General features: G+C 39.4%; 1 protein-coding gene across 2 annotated transcripts in view; it reads right to left on the minus strand.

The window, feature by feature from the left end:
- The window catches only part of IQSEC1 (IQ motif and Sec7 domain ArfGEF 1), a gene marked incomplete at both ends in the record, with an annotated part of 310,805 nt that overhangs the window by 168,187 nt on the left and 120,176 nt on the right, over positions 1-22,442 (minus strand). The gene's annotated exons all lie outside the window — the stretch shown is intronic.

A 22,442-nucleotide genomic window follows, 5' to 3' on the forward strand; every position in this document is an offset into this window, starting at 1 on the left:
TTCCATCCTGCCTTGTCTTTTGCCTGGCATCTTGACAAATGTTTCAGAAGATTGATTTTGGTCGTTCTGAATCCCCGAGGCTTAGAGCAAAGTCCTGTGAGATCACACTCTCATAAGATCAAGCAGCATGGTTATGCAAAAGAAGTTAGCCCTTTCAAGAAAGGCATTAGTTACTAATCTCCTTAGAAAAAAAGAAACCCCGTAAGGTCAACCTGTTCTGATTCTATTGCCAACGTTGTGTCAGCAATTGCAAGGCCAAGATGAGCTGGATTTTCTGTTTAAAGATAGCAACTGATGGTAACTCCTATAAATTATCTGAGTGTTTGGAAACAAAGTGGCAACCAAATTCAGTCATTAGGCAGACTGCCATCATGGGACGTACCCTGCTAACACCTCGCAAGTGCAATGGTGGCACCTTCGTGCCACTGGGAAAGAAGACCTTCACAATTCTAAAAGAAGATGGACAACGTTGTCAAAAACACTGATGGACCACGACAAAAGCAGTTCAAACATGGAAGAGTAACGTTTTCTGACAAGGAACATATGATATTCACACAAGCTGCTCCACACAAGTCACAGAACCAGGCTAGTACGTTATCATTGCGCCTTGGATGGTCAAGTCTCACATTGGGTAGGGAAACTGATCACACTGATGAAATCGCTGCTCCCTGCTTTGGGAATACCTAAGGTTTTTGGTAGAAGCAAAACGAGGAGATTAGCATGAAGATGCCCCAGACCTCTCTTCCCTCCCCCACCTCCCTTTCCTTTTTTTATCCCTAGACCAATCTTTCCATTCCCATCAGTGGCATCTCCTTCTTCAGAGAATAAACTAGTAAAGACATGAATGAATCTGTCTGTACTTAGCTCTGTGCAGTAAAATATTTTGAACAGAGCTCACTTTCAGCTATCCCAGCAAGGTTCTGTCTAGAAGGGTGTCCTACTCTGACTTCCTAGGTTCAAAAATATCAAAACAACAACAAAAGTTCTCTCTGGAATCTGAGCTTCCTCATTTGCAGTTAAGGTCAATACTCACCCAATGCACAAGACTGCTTAGGAGCTCAACTGCTTTGAGTTTCTTTTCGAAGGTGCAGTGGAAATGCAAAAGTCCAGTCACCTTGACAGCAAATGAGAAGTGCTATAGGTTTGTCAGATAGCAACTACACTGGCACTCCACTGCCATACAGATGAAGGTATGGAACAGACAAAACAGATGACAAAACATTCAACTGCAGACTCGTAATTAAGTTACCACATACTGCTTTCTTCCAACAAGAATATCCCAGATGTTAAAGACATATGTTCAGTATGTGAAGTTTGATTTCAGCCCTTTCTCATGGTGTTCAGAGATAGACTCTTATCTAAACAGTTACAGAAACAAACATGAGGTTTGGACAGTGCTCCAAGCTGTAAAATTCAGGAGTTTTCATGACCCAGCATTTTGGTTCCACTAGGTCATAGTGACTGATGCCCAGTCAGTACAATAACAGATAAGGGCTCAGGCTTACAGCCTCTGTCAGCATACTAATTTTACCCAAAGCAAATCCACCTTCTGCTGGTACATGGTAATATCTGCATGTTGCATTTTGTACCTTTGGTCACATGCTAAAGCAATACATTCAGTTATTTTCTCCTCTGGATAGTATCAGTTCAGTTTCAACTTCTCTTTTGTGAGAACCACTAAAAACTTAAAAAATATACGTTTCAATCAGCCTTCAACACAAATTCGCACTCAAAATAGAATTAAGTCCTAACACCTGAAGACATAAGAAATAAATGTAAATAGTTTGGAGAAGTGATCACCTTCATCACATCACTGTTAGCAGTATCAGAGATGCTTGATTTTACATCTTCCACAGGTGATTTAAAATTAGAAATAGAGGAAAGATGCTTCAGAACTGACACAAGACAAATGACTAAATTGATGAGTGCTGCTTCTGGTCATTTCAGTCTCTAAAACATCACTGCAACATCGCATGAAAGATTTGCATTTCCCCTTTGCAGGCAGTTTCCTCCAGCCCTCCCCACATTCTCATGGATAGGTAACCACTTATCATTTAAAGGTTACTTATTAGTTCTTTTGAGAACATACTACTGACACGGTATAAACAGAACTAATTCCAAAATAGCTTCTATGATTGCATGATAAAACCAGGAAATCACATTTCCTTCAAGATACCGATACCAACATTAAAGAAGTCCAATCTACAATGTTAGCATGCAGACCCAAAGGAGGTTTGCCCATTCCTTTATCTCCTGTATAAATTCCCATATTTGCCATTAGGAGCCACTCATTTTAACATCACTTTCGTATTCATCAACTGAACAAAAACATCACTTGCTGCTCTTTTGGTCCTGCAGTCTCGTTTAAATACACAAATTAAAGTGACCTAGATCAGCAAGTAAAGCTACAACTGCAAGGCAACATATTTTCATTTTCTGCTATGATCAGCAATGAGCCTCCTAAACACAGTAGATATATTGCTCAGTATTGGTTTCAAAACAACCTGGGAAAACAGAACACCCAACCATGAACTTGGAATTCCTTCTGCTTTAGCAATCCATTCTCTCTTTCCCAATGGAGTTCTTTGCAGGACAATCACAGTGCCACCACGCCACCAGGCAGCAATCACAGCGAAGCACCAGGATCCCACAGAAGGCTCCTCCTCCTACCTCTCACCAGCACGTGGTACTTTCTGCAGGATAGGATATCCTACCCTTTCTGTTTTACTGCTGTTTTATTCTAACTGCATATAACCTCTGAAAAATTTGGTAGAATTATTACACTTTTACTGTCATAGAACATCTTCCTAACAGTACTGTCAGCTTTCATACAGATGATTTTAGGTGGTACTTGTACATAGACATTAGAACACAGTTGTGTCATCAATAATTAGAAAACTGTATTAATACAAACATTTCTTCCTAATACAGTCCTGCGTTGACAATGACACAGCACCAATAGGTATATTTGGTCATCTTTACTACTGTGATGTTCTGTAGCCCTATTACTTCATATGCTATTCCTCTTCTTTGTCTGAAAGAACAATCTGTCACCTCCATCTGCCAATATTCTTCTCTTTCTTCTGGTCTATCTTTACATCAACTGCTGCATTTTAATGACTATGTACAAGTACCACCTAAAATATACACCAGAACAGCCTCTTGTGCTGCCTAATGCAATCTGTATACCTGGTGCTAGCTAACACAGATCCATTTTTAAATTAGCTTGCAAACAGCAGATCTGCTGGATAGGGCTATTTGCTCCACTGTCATCTGAGGCAGCTCACAATATAATGATTTATTTGATTGGATTCATGCCTACAAGGTAATAAGAGGAATGCTTTCATTTTAATTCCATTTTAACCTGATGAAGAATAACTTTCCAAATTGATAGTTTTCTTTTCCACTTCAATCCAGAGTTATGGTTATGGCTGAGGTTAGAAAAGATTACGTTTAAAAGATAGTAAAGTCTGTCCTGTTCCTCTATAATGAACCTAACGATTTCTTTAGCAAAAAATGAAGTTTTAAATATAATAACTGACTTCCAAAAGGATGGTCAAAAATCAAAGGCACTGTAATAAGGGCTCATATCAACTCTACCTAAGTTTTTGTTAATTAACATTTGGTTAATCACGCTGGAAAGGCTTTCAGTGTGTTAACTATTCCCACAGGATAACTTTTTTTCAGAAATTCATCATGCAGAGGAAACAGCAGATAGTTTTATACAGCAAGCAAGTTTTATACACCAGCTCCATAGTCTGAGTTAGATCACAGCTCTCTGCAGACATGTCCACTGAGGTGCAACTTCATGCGTATCACAAGATCCACGCCCAATAGCTGCCAACATAACAGCACAACCATATGCTCTAGATCTGCACTGCTGGATCTCCCTCCTTCCCTCCCTGCTCACCATGCAGTTTTCATGTAAACTAATTGAAAGCAATATAGGACAGAATTTTTCTTAATAAAAAGCAGAGATGGTTTTACTAGGCATCAATAACGTTCAAAAAAATCAATAGCTCTAAGAGTTTAGTACATGTAGCTTAGAGTACAAACTGCTGAATTTTGCATAAGAATACATAAATTCAGTTGTCATCAAAATCATGGAATATCTGCATTTCTACAAGTTACAATATAAACATAAACGGAGAGGTTCTTGTTTGTCACTCCTTACGTATTTCCAACTTGAGTGTCCACAGCTGGATTTAAAAAACAAAACAAAATTAAGTATGCTTGCACTCTCATTCATCACAAGGGCCTCAAAATAATCATCTCTTCAGAGAACAAGACCAGTACCATGTATAACACACTAAACAAGAAATGTCTCATTTCTACCCCATCCTTGTGCTTATTAACATTTCAGATAATAATCTTACGAACAATGATTATAAATCATTTTTGGTTTTATGGAAATGAAGTATTAGCCCATATAACCCACTAAACAGGCATTAGGTGATTCTTTTACATCCTGGCCAATGCACAGTTTATAGGCAGTCTCCAAAAGTAGGATAAATGTACCTAGGGTGAACCTAATTAAGACTGTTCATGTACACATAAATACAATTAAGATCATTTGTTTTCCTTTTGACTAACTCTTAATGCAAGAAATCTGTTCTGAACAGTGACATACAGACATTTACATGACAAATAAAATGCAACTTTACGGGCTTTGCTTACTAGTCATAATTTAACATTCATAGAAAAAATATACAATCCAAAACATGAAATGAAACAGATAAATGAAGCTGCACTTGATTGAAAGATGATAATATTTTAAAGGGAAGCAGAAGATTGCATCTTTTCTACATTTCTTACTTGATTGTAAGTAAAAAGGTTCAAGATTTTCTGACGGAACTGCCACTCACGTTACAAAACAGAGCCCCATCTATAATTGCACAGCATTGATCACAGTAAAACCAAACACAAAGCCACATCTAGAAATGATGACCCTGATACAAAAAAAAAAAAAAAAAAAAAAAAAAAAAAGGGAAAACCAGTGTGCAAAGAATGAAATTAAACAGATACACATAAGAGATTTACAGCAATGCAAATCCTATTACTTGTAACATGGCACAGTGACACCTTCTACTCAGCGCAGCTTCTGAAACGCGATGCTTTTGCTCATCCCAGGAGTCTGACATTACTGCTGCTCTAAAAAAGCCAAACCACAATCTAGATTTTTTTCCTGTATTTTTCATCTGAAGGGTAAAAAAGATGCATCTCATATTTTAAAATGCAAAAGCCCTTAGTGCCTATTATTAGTATGTCATCAGATTTATCTTATCTAAGGCTTCATCTCAAAACTAACCCACACATTAAAGAGCTGGTGAAACCAACTTCTTAATGTATTTCGTTCCTGTTTGGAACTCATCAGTTTTAAAGAACTGAAGAATTTACACACCGACACACAGACACGTTCTATAGAGTTGGTTCCATAACAGACCTAAAAGTCTTCAGTTGTCAGCATTTACTTTCTAATGGACGAGCAGTGATACAGAATAATATAAGACATAATTCGCATCTTGCTTTCTACAGCAATGTGCTGAGGCAAGTAAAGGATACCAACCGTAAACAGTAATAGAGGAAAGTACAGCACAAAGTGGTTCTACAAACGACTGGAAGTGTCACTGTTACAGAAAGTAACCCACAAAGAGGAAATATTCTTTAACATCACGTGATAAACTGTAAGAAATTCTGTTGCCGACTGAGAATTACAAAACCCCCAAATACCAGAACCCAGAAAACAATGGAGTGTAATACAAATCACTTCTCCCTTGTATTGATGTGTGGCATTATTTCCAAAGCTGATGTGCATACATCTTGAAGATTACCACCTGTTTTCCAAGTTCACTTTTCTTGTTTAGATTTCCAATGTACGGCTCCAAGTTTACTCTCATTTTCAAGCATTTCAACTCAACCATTGATGCCATCTCCGTAAAACAACAGGCTAAAGAAAATTTAAGAACAGATTTCAGTACTCTTTCAAAACTCGTTTTGGTTTACTCTCGAATGGCTGAATTTACTCTGCACGTGGACAGGGCTACTGAACAGGAAATACATTTACTCAGGACCCTCAGCCGCTCCTCAAAAAGCAGACAGCAGCTACAGACAGCTGCACCTGCCTTGTGCACGACCCCTGCGCAACTCCAGTGGAACCCTCTGCGTAGGGGAACTTCAAGCAGAGTTCAAAAACACAAATAACACATGCAGCCATTTCAGACCAGTGGATTAATAGTGAAGCACTGATAGTAGTGAGGGTGGGGTTTAAGAACAACTTAACTGCACACTTCCCCGATTTTTATCTGAAGCAGGACAACGCTGCAGCACGCTTTGATAGCCCGCAGTGAGAGCCATGTGCAGCCACCAGAACTCAGCCAACCCTTGTGATTTCTGTATGCAGCCTGACGCTGACACCACAAACACGATCAAACTTCAGCACTGCCTCTCCTCTGCCTACAAGTGGATCAGCACTGAGCCATTCTGCCAAACGTGACAGCTCATGTGAAGAGCTGCTGCACTGCATTAAATGAACAAAACATTAAACTCCTGCGGCTTGTGAAACTGTTCGAGTAAATAATAAGCAAATAATGCATCTTTAGGATATAGGCAAGCATATATAGCAACAAAACCACACCAGAATGTTATTACAGGATATTGCTCACGACTGTAGTACATTCCTTTTCATTACCATTTATATATTTAAAAGACAGATTACACCTTTATATGACAAATCACTCAAGCAAAATGGAAGAGATTCTTGACTCATCCTAGCATCTTACATTGTTTTTATGCAAAGAATTGGTTGGGTTTTTATTCCTTTTCATCGTTTTTTTCCACTGCAATAAACTGCTGGTTTATTCACTTTCATCAGGTTAAATTTTTGAATATCTATACATGTAAACACAACCACCATCTGTGCGTTTCTAAAATACAGATCATTCATCTGCTAAAAAAGGTAACACCCTAAAAATGGTTCATGGAAAGAAACCTACCAAACAATAAACCGATCACTACTCCCACTTCTGGAATCCTCAACACAGATATCAGAGACGTGATGACAGATGAAGAAGGAAAAGGTACTCACAAATAACACCTTCTGCAAGCCATCCTTGAATGTGTTGTGGATTTGGTATTTATATTTTCTTTCACGCAATCTGAGGTAGAAAAGCTTTCTTAAGGAAAAAAAAAATTGCATTCACAGTTTTGCACGCTCATTCACGATCAGCCATGGTGGAACATCACAGATAAGTAAGCTGGTGATGTAACCAGCCCCAAACACCGCATCAGATAAACCCAAAGGCTCTACAGGGTTATATTTTGCAAAGCCAAAAGGTTTTTCCCAGAGAGGAGGTTCAGCAAGCACAAACCAGTCACATTGTTTTCACATTCCTGATAGGCTTGCTTTCTGCTTCCAAAAACAGTCCCAAATCTGTATTTATCATTTAACTTCATCACCAAGAAAAAACAGTATGCTTCCTCATTTGATATTCAGACTGAAATTTGAAAGCACCAAATGGTGCATTTTCGAATGCACCGTCTCTGTATGAGCACTGTAGTACAGTCCAAACCAAGAAAAGGCCATTGGTCCTTTTATCTCCATGGTAACAGCAGCATCTGTGAAGACGAAGCGAATTCCCTCCTCACTGCAAAGTCAATTTATAGTCACGTACTATGACATAAACTGATAAGACAGCAAAGCTAATCAGCAACAGGGAGAAACGGGAACCAAAATACGAGATTAAGCTCCTGCTCAAGAGAATGCTCTTCTGTGTATACCATTTCTCACGTGGAAATTATAAGATGAACTCAATGAAGCTGTTCCTTTGAGCTGATGCAAGCTGGGAATTTGCGAACTACTAGTTTAGCTAACAAGGGCAGCTGTTGAATATTTTATAGAAAGAGTTTTTTGATTAAATCCAGTTATACCACATTTAATGGGGTGACAAGCAACGTAGTTGTTTGCAAAAATCACTCAATGGTTGCTTAAATGACATTTTCCTTTCAATATTTCATCAAAAGACTTATTACTATTAGCAGAGGCAGAAGGTCAACAGCTCTATAAGAAACTGCCCCTCCCCACTTTTTTTTAATTTAATTTTTTAAAAGCAGCATCAACGATGCAAGAATTTCAGCAGCAGCATTCCTGTGCACTAGCAGCAGCTATCTCCAGATAAGAGATCATATGTACAGGCTTGAGGAGTCACATTCTTGCCTTTATTTAATTGCTGTACATGGTTGTCCTGTGATCATCAAGAAAGCAAAGAAATTACGCTTCTTCCTCCCCTTGCTTATTGCCCCACTCTGATGATTACGTTATCAAGACAGCCACGCTGTCTCCCTTGCTTCATGAATCAATATAATGACCATCTGCTCACATTATTAAGTTAAATATATACCAGAACACACTGATGAGGGCAGCTGATTTGCCATGGTCAAGTGATCAGTTCATAGTTGTTCCACAGCCAATTGTAATATTTCCAGAATAAGAGAGAGCAGGTGGTCAACCAAATGCTACTTATCATAGCACTACCTGTGATGTTCCCCGGGCTAAAGAGAAGCATGAATTGTCGCTGCTAATTCATGCAACAAACAAATAACAATAATGCTAAGGCTTTTCTGATGGTCTGTGTTCAGAACTGATTTGCAAGAGACTGCAAATTTTATTGAAAAATACCCTCACAGCTCCTTTTTGGTCAGGCATCTGCCTAAAGCTGAGCAATTAGCTTCTAACTTCCCTCCCACCTCCACACAAATTCCCACTGCTCTGGAAACCAATACAGAAATCTTATTTAATAGACTTGCACTTAGTTTTGCCTAATCACCTTAACCTTCCTTCCCTACTGAAACAGAATTTATGCTCAGTTACAGAATTTTCAAGGAAGCCACAGCCCTGGGGTCACACCACCATGTGATAGCGTTACATCAGTACAATAGAAAACCACACCTAATGCAGAGACAAGTCCCCAAATTGTCCATTCATCCCCATAATTAGCCCGTAATGCTTGCATGCTGCACCAACAGGCACTCTATCTGGTGTTCAGGTTAAGCCACATTTATCTAACTATAGACTCGATGTGACACTGCCCCACATAGCAGAGAAACATGGCAAATTCCAAAACGGATTTATGTTGCTCATAAAACCTTCACTGTGGGCCTGATCCTGTCACTCTAACTCATGCAGGCTCAAGGTTTGGCCCAGGTCCCCTAGCAAAATGGACCCATTCCACAATGTAAGCCTGATTTAAAGCATTCAAACCTTGATACACATATGGACAGCACTGCAACAGAGTAATATGACTGCTTGGAGTCTGCTAAATTTGTAAGTTAAGAATCTTTTCCACAAATTAAGGCAAATGTTTTTGTCTACTGCACAGAGAATAGCCAAAAGGTAGCTTTCAATTTTCCAGAAAAGTCTTTCTGGGATTTGAGTACTACCTTATTTTTAGCAGATCCTATATACAAAGCACTGAAAAAACAGAACAATTTTAGAAGGTGCTTAAGTATTGTGAAATTGTATATCAAAGCTAACGCCCCTTAACAGCAACCAATACATCACAAAAATAAATGCCTCCTAAGAAAATACAACCTCTGCATAAAGAGTCCCATAAAATGGCTTTCCAGCGTATTCTAATATCAAGTAGCTTAATCACCACTATTGTGCAAGGTAGAGGATATACAGACTTCTCAGCTTGGACTCGTTATTCCACTTTAAAATCCATTTTTTGCAGTTATCTGGCAGTACAGTGCACAGAATGAATGAAAAATGAAGAATAAGTTACACAGATACACAGAATTGAGCTCACTGGATGATAACCATTCCAGGAGAAAGTACTTGGGCCAGGTAACTGTAATAGTTAATCATTTCAGCTATTGTTTCAAAAGTACAGTTTTATGGAATAAGAAAAAAAAACAAACTGAAAAACCAAATAAAAAAGCACAAGCAAAGTGCACATTACCTGCATTCCACTAATGGTAATGCTGGTAGAGAAAGGCTCTCAGCTGCTGCACTCATTTTGAATTCTGTACCCACACAGGCTTAGGGCTGACTTCTGTTGTGCCAACTTAGGTTTCCTCCAATATTTTTAGTATCAAGCTTCTCCACAAGCAGTAACTCACCTTTAAGCCAGTTTCCTAATATATGAAAGGTACATTCATAATATAACAACTACTTCTTCCTGTTCTCCAATGAACGTCATTGAAGGTGGAATTTTAGACAAGAAAATAATAAGGAAGCTTTTTGTTGTGTACAACATTTTGTCTTGTTTGGTTCCAGTTTTCTGCTTGGTGTGTTCAGAAAAAGATAGCTGAAAAACCAGTCATCTGAGCCCTTACTGTTTTAGTCAAGGTAACTGTTTGAAGGAATACATCTCTCATGCATTAACTTCACCATTTCTCCCCTAGTAATATGAAGCTGGTCTAATGAGTAAGCATATGATAACACCTGCCCACACTTCTTTTATATGAATTAGAAGAATTTTACAATTGATGAAATACTAAGTACAGACTGCCAAGCCTTAGATTTTAACTTAGAAAAGAGAGATATATATTTTTTTTAATATGAAAAATATATTAAGTAGGACAGACTTGGAACATCAGGGTTGCAGTTTTTCCTGATGTTACGAAGTCTACTCAGCAAGATACTCAGAACAGTACGTTATTCAGTGCCACCCTGTGAAAAGACCTAGATGTAAGATGCCAAACCATTACCCTAATGAGTTTGCAGTGCAGAATTATTAAATATAAATGCTCTGATCCCTCTTGAATTATTTGGGAAGAACTCCTATGGGTTTCACCAGGGGCAGAATGTCACAGTAAACATTCAGTTCTACCGATTCCTACCAATATTAGCAATCCGTCTATGCAGCAAGTAAAGCATTTCAAAACAAACAAAAAACAGTTCTCTCTGCTCAGATTCCTGTTCCTTTAATTACAAAAAAATAAACACACCACCTGAACAATGCCAAATAGCGGTGTATACAATAAACTTGGGGAGGCCACTGCAACTTGTGCACCACATGAGTTGTAACTCATATGCCAGATAACATTTACAAAGTAAAATGAGCCTCTACTACTTGCTGGCTCATTTGTTTTATATGAAGACCTGAACTTATCTTGAATGTTTCAGGATGCACCACCATGCACAGCCATTTGTTAACATTTATTGTATTCTCACGCTTATTACTTACACGTTGGTCTCTGCATGATTAAGATACTTAGTTGTTTATTCATTCTAGAAAATCAGAAGAAGCTCAGAAGAAGCCAGGCTTGTGTTTGAAGTTGCAAGTGAAGTCACTTGGGATAAAGCATCTTGCCCCTGCTGGAAGGTACAACCTGCCAAGTGTACTCCAAATCTGAACAACACATTTACTGGAACAAAGCCTTATAAAACCTAATTTTGATCTCTAGATTCTAATCATTGGGGTGATTAGAAGCAGCTGTATTGCCTATTGCCATGTTCTACCTTGTTTGCTTTACAATAGCATTCCTATCAGACTCTGGTTCTTTGTTTCAAAGATCTCCTCCCACTTCTTTTTTCAAAAATACTTCTCCACAAATTAAACACAGACCTTTTCCTGTTAGTCTTCGTTATCATGGCCCCAAAAGCTACCTTACATTTTTAAGACTAATCAGTATTTCTGGACGTCAAGGACATTATCTAAACATCACCATCAAGAAATACTTCTGCGGCTTCAGAAACATACAGACCTCGCACAGACTGATCTGGACAAAGTTCAGCGCCCTTATTCTGTTCGAGCCTCTTTTTTAAGCATCAGTGTTCCCGACAGCGATCAAATGGGAACCTGCAACAGAGCTCCCCAACAGCAGGAAGGCTCAGGAGTCCCCATTTCTCTCCACTTGCCAAGTCACACCGCTCTGTATGATTCACCGAGGGTCAGCACTGTTATGTAAGTGACCGCTTTGCCGCACGCTGTTCTGCCGGCCGGCGCCAGCCCGCTGTGTGCCCGGAGGTGGCGGAGCGCCGCTTCCCGCCAAGATCTCCTGGCAGCGGCCCCATGCCGGCGTGCCGGGAGCAAGGAAAGCTGCGCTTCCGCATCCCGAAACACCGCGTGCGAACAAGTGCCTCATTTCAGCGTGTTAGATTTCCTATGCCCTGCCTTAAAAATCCTAAATATGAGGGGGCTCGATGGTACAAGTACCTCAGCACGCTGAGGGTACAATGCTGACAACTGCCCCTCTGAGGGATGAGAGCCATTGCTTCCACAGGAAAACCATATTCAGTACTGGCTACAAATCCCCACACATTCATCTATCCTCTCTACCACACAAAACCGAACTATTTCTGAGAATCTGGGGCTTGCACTGCACCTCCTGACCTCCGCTCAGCTCAGAGGAGTGCAGCTGAGGCGTGGACCCAAACCACATCTGAGGACACCATGGATGGAACAGGGACCCGAACTCAGGGGCCAAAAGCACCGCAGCCCTGTGAGCCCCCTCACCTCTCTTCCAAGGCTCCCGCAGGGCGCACAGCGTTCTGTAAGGACAGGCACTAGCATTCGCTTCTTGGCTTCACAAATAAGTAAAAGAGGATTTAAGCTGCACAACCAAAATCGTCATTTCCACAATAAAAAATAAACAACCCTCCTTTTCCACACTGCATGGTGTACACCTTTCCCACTTTAAACATTGAGCTGCTCAGTCCCATACCTACTTTACTGAATTTCTCCAACCTGCTCCTGTGTCTGCCTTCTGCCCCCAGCCCCCCCTCCCAGCAGCCAGCACTGCCTGCAGGCTGCCCTCGGGGCACAGCTGCCCGGAACGCCCTTGCTGATGGATGCAGCCCAGCCCAGTGAGGCAGCAGCTCAGCAGCTGTGGAATTAATCCACAGCTCTCACTGTTGAAAACTGCAGGTGTCACCATTACTGGCAGCACAAAAGAGTTCTGGGAAACTTGAATCATGGCCCACAGTAAATTCTTCCCTATTCAAGCTCTGGTTTTAGCAGTAAAAGTGTCCTTTGTTACTGGTAGACAACACAGACTCTCAGTCAAGAAACAACTTTCCTTTAAATTGTGCATAAGAACTCTGCTAAAGCAAGGTTCTAAGGTTCTAAGTACTTACTTCTACCCACTTCTCCTGGGCAAAACAACTTTTAGAAGGAAGAAGCCAAACAAAAATCTACCCCATCCAAGTTCCAGTGCTTTTAATACCCTTCTATCAGTCCTAACCACGTACTTTCATTTCAATTTAATAAAAACTATTTGTTACCACCTTAACAAAACTCTAAGACTTATTTTACTACAGATATAAATACATACGCGGTGAATACTTCTCAGTACCCTCACTCTCTGGACTTGTGAACTTTATGTTGTGCCAGTTTTATCCTGCAAGCTATTCAAACTGCCTTGCACTTCATATGACTAAAAAGGGCCTTTTGTCTCTGAAGGAGCCCAAGCTCTTAGTAAATAAACACTATTTAAATTGAAGTATCAAAATATCCAAGTTCTGTAGACACTTCTATACCAAGTAGGAACTATAAGTAACACTGTATCTCATCATTCCCTGAGCGCTTGTTTTCTGCTTACCTTTCTAAGGATTTCACTTGTTTGCAAACTTGGAAAGCAAAGCAGAGCGATGCAAATACACTTGATACCTGTGTATACACACACATTTGATATGCTTTCAACTATACGATTCCATTTCTTTCACTGTAGCAAATACAATTATCTGTGAAAGAAGCAGTGGGATATGGAAAAGGCCACGTGTATCAGCAATATCCTCCCCTCAGATACAACACCAGCAGAGGAGAACTTCCTGCTGCATTCTGTGTAAACATTTTTTTCTAATAATCCCTGAACACTGAAAGGACAGCAGCCTAGTTGGCAACAACAGAGTTCTTAGTTTGAGTATCACACTTGCTTTGCCACTGGAGAACACTAGCAGACAGAGGGGCAATGCACTGCAGTCTGCTTAATTTAGAGCACGTACTTTGTGTGAACATTTTACAATAGGCTCAGCAGACCCCCCTGGCAGCGTTGTGCTATCAATCAGGATGTACATATGGCTTGTTAGATTAACTATTTTCCTTGAAATATCTAGGGCAAGGCAGAATTCTGAACTAAGGAATAAAGTGTCACTTTATTCGCTACATAAGCTCCAGCTCAGTGTACACATTTCCAGCTCAAGAATATTTGTTACATAAAATACCTGCTAAATAGCAAGAGATGGCAGAGGATCTGCAAATACTGATTTGGCAGAAATACTCCAAAAGACCTGTGCTGCTTCTGTGTGCTGTTGACAACAAATCCAATCAATTTGAAAACTGCCTTCCAAGAAATCCAACTGCATTGGCAATGATTTGTGATGATGAAGGGATTCTTATATAGATAAACTTTGCTTTGGTACTTTACTAGCTATTGCTTTTAGATCCAACTAAGATGTATGTACTCTGGTCATAAGATCAAAATTTACATAGTCTTCGCAAGAGATGACCTGAAGACAGCTTATTCAAGTAACACTGCTATGTTAAATAACTGTCAGATATTTTCTTCTGACGCCTGATAAAAAGACAGAAATATTTCAACATAAAATCTAAGCAGTAGCACGGCTAACTGGAATACAGCCTAGAAACAGTTGTGGGCAAAGAATAAGAACTGTAATTTTGGCCTGAGTCACTCTTCTGAGCTTCCTGATATCAGGTCACAGCTGCTGTCCTCTTCAATAAACACATACATTGATAATGAATCACACTGTAATAGGTATTTAGAAAGCAATTAAGTTTCTTCAGGGTTGGGATGGCTTCTTAATTACTACTTTTAATTTCACATATAGCACGTAGTTAATAACAGAAGTAATAGAAGTAGAAACTATTTGCTCAGATTCATTCCATCATGCTTTGGACAACAGAACTGAAAATGCAAAAACAGAACAAGACAAATCTTCTGTACACACCTTTCAGTGTTTAGGATGGTATAAAACTGCGAATGAATGTCAGCAGAAGAATGAATACAATGAGCAGAATGTAATTAATGCCTGCAGATCTCACAGCCTAAGTGTATCTGTCACCATAAAATATCTCACTAACATTAGCAAACTAATGGGCAATGTAATAAATCATTTGAGAAGAGACAAAGAGGTGACTGTCTACAGCTCAGGATGTCACACTTGATGTTTTTTCTTCTTTGATATGTATTTCTGCTCTAACCCAGATTTAAGAAGCCATTCATCCAACAATTAGCGAATCCAGGGCATCTTCTCAGAAAAGCATCCAAGTGGGCTACAAATAAATAAAGTTCCAAAAAGAATAAAAGTTCAGAAGTATTTCCCACATCTTTTACTTGTATTCATCATGCACTTTATGTATGTCTTTATACTTTGCTGACTTGAGCTGCTAGTCAATGGATTTTATATAACACTGGTGTTTCTGTCATTTGTTTCATTTTTGCTACATAAAAATGAGATGCCACCTGATTATTTTTTCTTAGCATTCATTTACTGTGAAGGCTTTTTTTAATATATTTTGTCCCTGGTTATTTTAATAAAAACCCATCTTAATATGTCTTCAGATGAAGGAAAAAAAATACAGGTCGATGATCATGGAACTATTTTGGCAACTAGTGCTAGGAAAGATTTCACAACAAGGAGCTTAAACTCAATTTTAGTCACTAGACTCATTGGAATATTTGCCACAGAATTATTATCTAGATGTTCAGTAGATCAATTATATTAATTAAACAGACAAGACTGAAGACAACTGTTATCAATAAATATGTCAATATGTTAATAAAGACACCAATGCCATCTCTCTCCCCAAGGCAAATACAAAAAAAAAAATCTAGTTGGGGATTTCACGGGTGCAGTGCTGATGGAAGTACTGTTTTCATATTTACAACAATCAACATTCTCCATGAGCTTATAGAAGCTCCTGAGCACATAATAAAGAAGTCACAGCTGAGATCCTGAATTATAAGTGTTTATGTCTGTGTTAATCCCAACCCCTGGAAATGCCTGGGAAATACCTGAGTGGCTGGGCTGAACGGCGTACCACAGTGGCAGGAACAGGATGAGCTGGCTGAATTGAGCTGCTTGTACATCCACAAGGAGTCATAGACTGCGTCAGCCTATTTATGGGCAAAAAAATTGCCAAATTTATTGCAGGGCTAATTGCCTGCACTTACATGACAGTCAACCACAGCAGCTTGTAGCACCGGTCTTGACAGACTGCATGAGGAGATAACAGCTTGTGGCAAAAAACATGGGAAGTGCAGAGCAGTCCTGCTCTGGTGTGGGGTCAAGGGCAGGGTCACCACCTGGTGCTAGAAGCCTGCCAGCATCAAGCTCCAGTCTGTGGGTTCCTACGTCAGAAAGTGGCTCATTATCCTTGACAGCCCAGTCACACATTGTATGCGTTAGGTTTTAAAACATATTGTCAATATAGAGAAGGCCAAAGGGATTTTCAAAAACATTCAGGAGTTCTGAGAATGTGGAAGCGAACACCAATTTGATGCCGCTTGGTGCTGTAGGGGCCATCAACCCTGACAGCAAATAAGTACAGGTCCCAAAGAACATTTTGGAAATGATCAGTGCTGGAAAAGAAGGGGAAAAGACCGTTCATTGGAAGCCTATGTTTGAAGTTCAGACACAGGAGAAGAGCAAGGCAAAGAAGATTTCATCGGAGAGAAAACCCTAGAAATCAGTATAGTGTGCACGTAAAATTAGTGCAGCAGGGCATGAAACTTCTGGAGTGGTTTCACTTGAAAAAGCATCTGCAATATTCTTTCAGATGATGATTTATCTGCAGAAAATGCAAGTGGGTCAGACATTCTAAATACTTATGACTCCATAGGTAAGTTTGCAGAAAAAATGAAAATTCAGGGTACGCATTCCGTGACAGTTGTAATAGAGTGGAAATTTTAAAAATTCATTTTATGGCTTCATGCAATGTCCTCAATATTATAAAGCATCAATATTCAAGCTACGTTCTTATTCTTCCTTGCATTCTCCTGAAGCCTAAAGGCATCTGAGATTTGAGTCCAGAATAACACACGAATCCAAAGAACATGCTTCACATTATGCTCTGTTCTGAAGGCAGTTAAACGCCAGGTCACAGAGCTGATTATAGAGTTAAAGGCTTCAAATCAGAGCACTTGTTCATTCAGTGAGTGAACACGGGACTTTAAAGGCCAGAAACAGAGTCCTGCCATCCACGATTTGCTTCCAGGTCTGTTCCATTTGGCCTCTAATTCCCTCTGTCCTATCCTGTAGTCCTGTAATGGCAGAAATTATACTATTCCCATGTTTTATTTAAGCTTAAAATAATAGAATTCAGTATTCCGATAAACTATTGATTGACAACTTTTGCTCAAGAGTCAATCCCACATTCAGCAAGTAATGCTTCCTTCTTTTCCCCTGCACTACAATTGTCTCAGCATTTGCTTTTCTGTCCTGTTCAGCTTATGTTGCTTAAACTTTGAATGGCAGAGGGGAAATTTAGTGCTTCCAAAGGGATTAGATAGACAACTAAAATTTAGAATACTTAATACAGGAGCTCCAATCAAAAGGCCATCAGATTTCAAAAGTTATTTCCACAAGCACTAATACACTCTGACATATCTTTATTTATTTTAACTCACTAAAATGTCTTTTCAGATGTAAATCAGGTCAGATTACTGGAATTAGTGCTGCGGGTGGAGGGTGACTGTTTCAGCACTCCTTTTTGTCATTCATTATATAGAACAGAATCGTAGAGTCACGAAGGTTGGAGAAGATCTCCAAGATCATTCAGTTCAACTGTCCACCTACCACCACTATTTTCCCACTAAACCGTATCCCTTAGCGTGGCACATCAACTCAGTACAGGGTTGCCCTTGCTTCATTTCCTCAATAGTCCCAAATTTTTATTTTAATAATGAAAATTATGATGTGGAAAAAGTAACTAGATGAACTCCCAGCACAATCTTGAATCAGTATTGTTTTTCCACAACTCTTCAGTTTACAGTCAGATCAGTTTTCGAAGGAACAGCTCTTAGAAGTACACAGTGCATCTAAAACTCCCAGAAAAAGTCAAACTGTCCTATATTTTTATCTAGTGTTTCTAATATGCCCACAGACAGGAATGGTTTATAGTATATTCCCTGGTGAATTCACATTACATGAAAAAAAGCCAACATAAATATCCATCCTCTCAAGGCCCTTCTACAAAAGCCTTAAATAAAATACCTCCACTCGTGGTGTTCAGAGTCTTAAAGACAACTCTATTTGAGTTTGTACACAGAAAAGTCATTTGCTCACAAGAACCACATAACACACACTTGTAAGCACAAGAATTCCTCTTGAGTACCATTTGCCAGTTCCCTTTTCTGGCAAGAGACACAGTGAACTTGGCCAGCACTACTCAATGCAGCAGAGGCATCAGGCTGGTGAAACAGCTGCTTGCGCAGGCAGCCTGAGTAGGAGTAGCTGGCCAGCTTCTCTGAGAGGTTTTTGGAAGCCAGCCACCATCTGAGCGAGCCTGTTTGAGAGCAACTATATTGGATACTAATGACCTTGGCAGAACACATCATTAAAGTGGAGCTCCTCTAGAAGAATCCTAAAAACCTCTACACGAAGTTCTTTCAAAGGGTAATCTGCTGCTTCCTTCCTATGCTGCAGTGATAAGATATTGACAGCGAATACTTAAGAAATTTAAATGACCTTTCCAAGCAATGCAAACAAATAACAAAGCTCCTAGCAAACATCTGCTGTTAAATCCACATAAATGGGTCATTTTTGCAGGAATGCTTCAGCAGACATTTGCATTTCAAGCTGAAATTTGACATATTGAGCAATTCAACCTAAGGGCAACGCATCTGAAAGTTTGATGGAAAAGGGATGAGTCATGAACCTATTATTATTATTTTATATGCCGAAATAATTTGAAACAACTTCATAAATTCTGATAACAGCATTTAGAATGATAAATTCATTTTAACAGCCTTGTAAGTTTATTCCATTTTAATTCTCCTTCACATGACCCCTACGCACATTTGAATATTACAGCTGTTTTAGAAAGAACAAGATACCGCCCTGCTCGCAGTTACCAATCACATAGACCTAAAGATTGTGTCCTTTGAAGCAAAAAAGAATGAGATGTTAGCATTCTGGCATGAAACTTGCCATTCATCCTTAAGCCCAAATGGGCCCTAACACACACACACAAACCAGATAAAATGTGTCTGTTTTTAAGAGGTCTAAGTTGGTGCCGATGTTTTCACAGCCAAGCACTGAATCAGAAGGATAGCCAAAGAAAAAGTATCAGTGTTACCCCTCACAGCACAGGGGATTTTTAAAGTTTTTCCTTATAATGTTACATTAAGTGATTTAAGAAAATAAAGAATTTAACATGTTTTTAGTTCAGTATTTGTGTATCCTAACTGCATACATTCCTTATTTCCACATTATCATGATATCATAAAACAATTATATTATTATTTAGTAGTTTACTCAGGCTTTCCTGAGATTAAAAATGACTAATTTCAAATGGTTTTTCTACATGCAATATGCAATTCTATGAGAGCATAACCTAATGAATTCTAACCATAGCCTTTTGAACATAAGGTTGTCTGAACCCATTAGCCTCTTTTCTATGCAAACATCTAAAAAGAGAGCAGCACTTGACAAAACAAATTTGTTGTAGATTGGTGCAACCATTGCAGGTTGTTAGCAAACACCTACAAAAGTAACTGCACCAATGACATTTTCATTGGATGTTCTGAAAATCCAAGGATCTTTATGCCCTTTGTTATTAAGAAAAGACTTTCTAAAAATGGGAAAAAAGAATAACACAATTTACATAATTTTCATGAACTTCATTTCTGACGCAGTCTGTAAAAGGATGAATGCCCTGATGAACCAGTACTGAAAGAGACCCCAGCGGAGGTTTACTACCGTCATGCTTGGCTAGACTGAAGTTCCATTTTGTCCAGGAGCCCACACTTATCACCAGCCAATAACAAATGTGTATAGATGGGTACAAAGAGAAATTTATTCATTCATTAGTGAAGAGAAAAGAACATCTGGGGGAACTGAGTGCAGCTTCCCAGTACCTTCAAGGAGGCTACCAAGACTGATGGAGTCAAACCCTGCACTGCGGTGCGTAGCTGGGGAAGAAGACAGACACCCTGCTGATGCAGGTGAGTACTGGCTGAACAAGGCAAGAGCTTTATGAGAATAACTAAGTACTCAAAGAAGTCCCAAAACAGTTATGAAGTCTTCAACTTCAGAGGCACAAGACCTGGCCAGACAATCCCTCATCAAATTGGTCTGATTTCAGCGTTGATGCTGCTCTGGCAGGTTGATGGAGCAGATGACCTCCAAGGTCACTTAAACTTGAACAGTTCTGTGATTCAATCATACTCTGGTGCTTGCCAGTTTCCAAGAACTTCCAGTTCAGTGACTCTCTAACCACATGAGTGTTTTAGAGGTTAATAACATACGGTGAATTTCTCTTCCATGACTGCGTCTTTTGAATCTGAATGAACTCAACTTGAACTACACACTATGGCAGAGCACTGGAATTTTTCTATTATGCTTTACAGGGAAATATACTCGTATTTTCTTAATCAGCCTTCATTTTCTGTTCAGTAGCTATGATTACAGAAGAGGCTGAATGATTACTCTCACTCTCTCTATACTCTCAGTCCTACTGACCTTTTGCATTCCCTCCCTCTCTCCCTCCCTCCACCCCACTAGTCACACCTCGTCAGGCTGAAGGCCAGTGCACTTAATCATTCTTTGTACAGAAGATACGTTCCTTTGATCAAAAAGATTCATAAGAAATGAAGAAAATTTTCAGCTCTTTTCAGCAAATAGCAAGAGCAGCTGTCTTGCCCAGCACATCCTCTGTGAGAAAAAGCTTTTCATGGCAGGGCCAACTCCTTACTTCCTTATAGGATCCGGATCATCAATAGCTCATTATTAAACTTCCCTCACCTGGTAATTAGGTTGCAACTCGCAGATGTGACTGTGGTGTTTTGTGTCACTGCTATGACCATACAGGATATGGATGAGGACTGAGGCAATATGCCACCTGAGCTAGTTGAAAAAATGACAGATGGAGCTGGAGACAGTGATCAAAGCTATAGCAGGTAAATCTGTTCTGTTTTCATAATTATGGAGGGTGTTTCATTTGCTAGATTAACATCAAAAAGTCATGCCTATTGATTCAGGTTTTTGCAGGCCTCAATAGCATAGAGTATTTTTGTTCTTTACAAAAAATATTTACGAGATCTTTTAGGTATGAACACATCCTTTTTTTTCTGGAACAAAAATTATTGGCATCCATTTTACTGAAATAGGATGCTAGGCATTCCTTATCACATATTCTCCTGAAAATAACAGCTGGAAGCTAAGTTAAAATGGAACCCAAAAATTCAATTGCAGAACTTCGCAAATACATCAGAAAAAATGTTTTGTGCGTGTTGTTTTCTGACAATGCTAGTTTTAAGACTAACAGTGCAGCTTTTTACTAGACGTCTGACTACTCAGCCCCAGGAGCCAGTATTTTTCCTTTATGCCAGGAATTCCTCATTTTTAGGGTCATATTAAAGATAATAACATGGATCTGAGGCACATGGCATATGTTGCATGCTTTCCTCTAGAAGCATATTCTGCTTTGTACAAGCAATGACCAGTGCAGTTCAGAAAGTGAACATTCACTAAAAAGAACTTAAATATCTTTAAAACTCCTCAAGTCTTTCAGTCTTGAGGATCATAAAGATATATAGGAATTACTTATACAGGACAAAATTAACACTTGCTAAGACTTCTTAAAGTCCATAGAAAGAACAAAAGCAGCAGGCTCCAGAAGCTGTCCAGCAAAGCTGACTTCCCTGCTGGGATGTCAGGTCTGGTCCTGGCTCAGGTCAAATCTCCTGCTGCTGTTTGGTTTCTGTGGGTCACTGAACTCTGTGGAAAAGGGCCTCAACAGCACTTCATCCTCAAGCCTACCTATTTCACATGGAAGATACGATGGAACCACTTTTAACATGAAGATGAAAAGACATCCAAAAGACCAGATTTGCTTGTTTTGAGAGATTTCCATAGTGACAGAACGATATAACCTCCTTGATACAAGAGCACAAGCTACCTAGGCAGAAAGGTTTCTGCTTTCTTGAGGAGGAGCCAGAATTTTTGGGTACCTCATCTGAGTTGGCTCGAGTAGCAAATTTTTTTTTACATCTTTGTGTATCTGACAACTCAGCTAAGACTGAAAACGATATGAATTCTACAGAACAGAACTCTGATGTGACAGGACACCCCAGATTACATGATTTCACTTCCTTAGCAGAGCAGATAAGCTACTTCAGTCACGGTTAAGGAAAGCATGCAATTGTATGCCACATTTTCTGGAAAGAACAGCAAAGCTTATTACTCCCGGCTCTATTAGAGAAGCCTAGTAACAACACACAAACATTTGTTAAGCCAGAAGTAATTTACTCTGAGTATA

This window comes from Tetrao urogallus (genome assembly GCF_951394365.1).
Source record: "Tetrao urogallus genome assembly, chromosome: 10".
NCBI lineage: Eukaryota > Metazoa > Chordata > Aves > Galliformes > Phasianidae > Tetrao > Tetrao urogallus.